Raw genomic sequence first — 4,226 nt, 5'->3', positions numbered from 1 at the left:
AAGTGGTAAATCCCAAACTCCTTGTACCCTGACAGCATAGAGGGAGATTACCCTTGGCAGCAGCTATTATTGACACCAAAAGAATTCAAAAGTGATTGCTGCCCATAGCAGAAATACAGCAACTATGCAAATGCAGAAGCAGACAAGTTGTTGCTCTTGTGAGCTTGGTCTTGCTTCCATCAGTGCTTTGATGCCATTCTCTTCAGATGTCAGGACAGTTTCTTGGCTTTATACTCAGTCAAAGGGCTCCTCAGTACCCCTCCTTTACACACGGTTTCTCTATAGACCCACTTGTGTTTCTTCCCATGTTTTGAGTTCTGCAATTACAAGATGCATTTCACTGTTCTTCACAAAACATCATGCACCTAGGACTGAATCTCTGCTCAGTACTCACAACAGATGATATTTGTCCTGGTGTCACGTTTCCAGGTGCTTTTGTCCACCTCTTTCTTGCACACTAACATAATCTCTCAAATAAACTATTACTTAATGTTCTTTGTTGGGTTCCCTTCCTCCTGCTGATCAGACCTTTTCCAGCCTATGGCCTTCTTTCACTTCTGTAGAAGCTTCACCGAAAAGGTTACTAGGCTTTAGTTTCCCTATAATAGCTTCTTCCAAGGTCCAGAGCCTTTGCTAAAGCCAGAAAGACCTCTGAAAATAGCATTCAATTTGCAAGTAACAGAAATAAATCTGCAAGTAACAGAAATATGACAAACCACTAGCAAGCACAGAATTCCTGCATTATAGTAGGTCAACTTGTTTTTTTCTCTTACCAGAATAAATCTGTATCTTGTTGCTACTAGTTTTACCTTTTGTCAAAGCTATCTTGCCAATTCAAATACATTAGGTAAACGTGGTTTCCTTGATTCAAGTAGTAGCTACTGTACAAGTCTAGACTGAGGAACTACCAATGCTAACAGCAGACAACAGCTTACTGAGTCTGTTAACTAGCTGTAAACCATTTTGGACAACAAACCAAAGAATTCACACTAGCTGCCAAAACAGGGTGAGCAAAAACTTTATTCAGTTCATTAACTGCTAGTTCATCTCAGATATAGCACAGCCGTTAAACGTGATGCAGTATCTAAAGCAGTTCTGAAGATGCAGGTCTCTGCAACATTTGCTTAATCACACCTTCAGAAAGGCATTTGTTTACAGACAAGTAATATGCAGCTGAAGATTTCATGTATTCCACATTCAATTCCAAGTAACAGAACCAAAGTGTAACAGTTACCAGTTCTTCCAAAGACTCCAAGCACAAACTGCTCAGTACTTGCCCAGCGATGTTACTGAAAGAGAAAAGCTCTTAATTCCACGCCTGTTGGTTGGGGACTGAAATGCACTTCTGCAAAAATAACCATGTTTCACGTTCAATTGTTGATCCACTGACAGTGAGTCACTGTTACACTACTTTCAGCACTGCATATATGTATGTGTATATATATATATATATATGTTGATGAGGATGTGGTGTGCATATGTGCCTGTGATGTCTCTGAAAGGAAAAATAAAGGCTAGAACATTATGTGAGACTAATCTTACTGACATTGGTGTACTAGGGCTACAGATCTTGATTTTGGGCCCAAAGGCTGCACATACCCCAAGCCCTGTCTTCACATGAAGAAGTATAATCAGAGCTGAAAGCTCTAACCAAAGTTTTTTACCAGGGCTTTTTACTTCTGAATCTATCTAGTTATTCTTTAGTATTTTAAAGTTAAGCACAGACATTCCTCTTTCCTTCCAAGGCACTTTCATAGTAATAGAGAGAGATGAATTCCTTTCTTTGGAAACTTACTGTGATTTATGTTAATCTAAAACTCAAAGCTGAAATGCAGTAGTTTTTCCTACACCACTCACTACAATAATCCTAACAGCAGAACACCTACCTTGTAGTAGTGCATTAGAGAGTAATATGAGTAAGCAACACAACTTAATCTTTTCCTAAGACACATGCCATGTTCTGCTAGTGTGCCATGTTCTACTATTGTTTATATTTACAACTGCTACTGCTTTATATGAGGGAGTAAAACTAAACCAGAAGTAACTTAGCAGCAGACGTGTGCTTAACAGACGCAGCTATTTTGATACCTTAAACATGACAGATGACTGAGATTTAACAAGTTTTCCTTTCACAGCTAGGCAAAGGAACTGGATAACTGTCACCACTTTCAATTTATAATTCCTTCTCTATACTAAGACACAATCAACTCGAAAGTGTAAGCCAAATTCAAGTCTGACAGACTGAAACAGAAAACTGTCACAGCTAGCTGCTTTAAGACACTGTTGGTTTAATTAGCAGTACCCAGCTACAATAAACCTCATTTTCATACGGTTTTGGGTTGGGTGGTTTGTGGGGTTATTTTCTGGTTTTTGCTTGGATTGCTTCATTTGTTTTTTTTTTAATTAGAAAGTCTTAGAAACAGCCCTTTTTTTTTTTTTAACTGGAGATTTTAAACAATCTCCTGATTAAATGCTGATTATACAGATATACTTTGACAAGTCCTCTAAAGCAGTCCTCAGAGACCCTACTGGCCATTCTATTTTGAAAAGACAGATCAAAGTTAGGGGAGGAAACAGTAACTTTGCAGGAGCAGGAACCAGACTAAGAAACAAAACAGTGCTTTCAACCTTCCCAGAGAACAGCCAGAACTGAACCAAAGGCATTACACCTGACTCAGCTCAGTAGCATAATAAGGTTTCAAATTTGTCGTAGAAAAAGGAAGGGCTGCTTTCATTGCTTTCCTTAACAAAAAGGAGGTGTTTGTGAAAGAAAAGCCTACACCTTCAAAACACAATGGGAAATGGAGGTGAGCCTTGCAAAGGAGCTCTCCACACCTATACATACCCTTACTCCTGCGAGCAAAAACATCAGTAAGAATTCAGATATGTTCTTCCCTGTCCAATGGTATAAGGGGAACAGGAAGGGAAGAACAAGCAAAAAAAATTTCAAGACCCCCACAGATAAAGTCACTTCTGTTCTACAATCATGAAACTGCCATTTTTGGCAGAAACACCCAACACCTATTACAAGAGCAGCAGAAGCAAAATATTAAACTTTAGTGATTTCACGTAGTAGCTTGCTCCTAAAAGGCAAAACAGTCATTTACACTATTCCATCCAGTTCAGTTAGTTGAAAAGTAGCAGCATGGGTTCCTCTAAAACCGGCTCTTCTTTTGCCTTTGCACAGTTTTATTACAGGTTGTCTGAGCATCTCTATGCCACTACAACAAGCAACTTGTGGAATCTGAAATCTCACATTATAACTAATTGTCACATCAGTAATTTAACTGTAAAAAAGGTCCTTTGGGCAGCACTACTTCACAGACCATCTGTCTGGAGCATTTAGAAAAGAGTCAGTAGTCTTTCTAGGACTATTATATCCTACTCTGTAAACCCTTCCCACTGAGATAAGTTTCTGAACACTCGTAAAGCTCACTCATAAGCAATAGGTTTTTTAATTCATCTCATCCACTATTTGCTTGCAAAGGAGACTGCCTCGAAGTGACACAAAACAAAGTGAGGCAGAGCACAGGAAAAAAAAAAACAAAAACCAAACTTTATATTCATCTGCTTTCCCAGCAAACAGAAAAAATGAGTTCAAGTTGAGCAGGCATTTGTAGACTCCTTTGAGGCTGACAGCTATATCCAAAACATCCAGTGTGGCTGTCCTCTCATCTCTTTCCCTCATCACTTTTGGCATCACATCCTTGCTACTCTCACATCCCTGAGAATGGCTCTGAGTGTCCCCACCCTGTTTGACAAGGAATGCTAGGGTATGTGGCTCAAGTGAGGAAGTATGTTAAAGCTGCAAGGAAAGGATATCCCCCTCATCCCCTCTTGTTTGTGTGTAAGGCATGAAACATTGTAGTTTGTAGTCAACTCCTGCTAAAATGAAATGTTTAACAGTTTAGTTCTGTCATTAGCTAAATGTTCTTACTATACTTCAACATCTTCAAAGGAGTTGCAGATTATATCTTGTTACTGAAGTAAGACTGAGGTTAACTACTAGTTGAAAGAATCTGCAGCCTTAATTTTAAAGATCATTTCTGCTTACACAGATGCTCACTGTTTGGGCAAGTAAGATCTGCTGTTTAGATTGGTTTGGTTTTGGGTTTGGTTTTGCTAATTTTTCATTGTTGGCTTTGGTTTGCTTTTTTTTGAGGGGGGGTAGAGAGGTTTTTGTTTGGTTTGGGTTTTCACTTTGTGGTGGGTTTTTTGTTTACGTG

Source organism: Pezoporus flaviventris, unplaced genomic scaffold (assembly GCF_033815535.1).
Source record: "Pezoporus flaviventris isolate CSIRO_AGI_PZ_B2104156 unplaced genomic scaffold, CSIRO_AGI_Pfla_v1 ptg000022l, whole genome shotgun sequence".
Lineage (NCBI taxonomy): Eukaryota > Metazoa > Chordata > Aves > Psittaciformes > Psittacidae > Pezoporus > Pezoporus flaviventris.
This window is presented reverse-complemented; position numbering follows the sequence as displayed.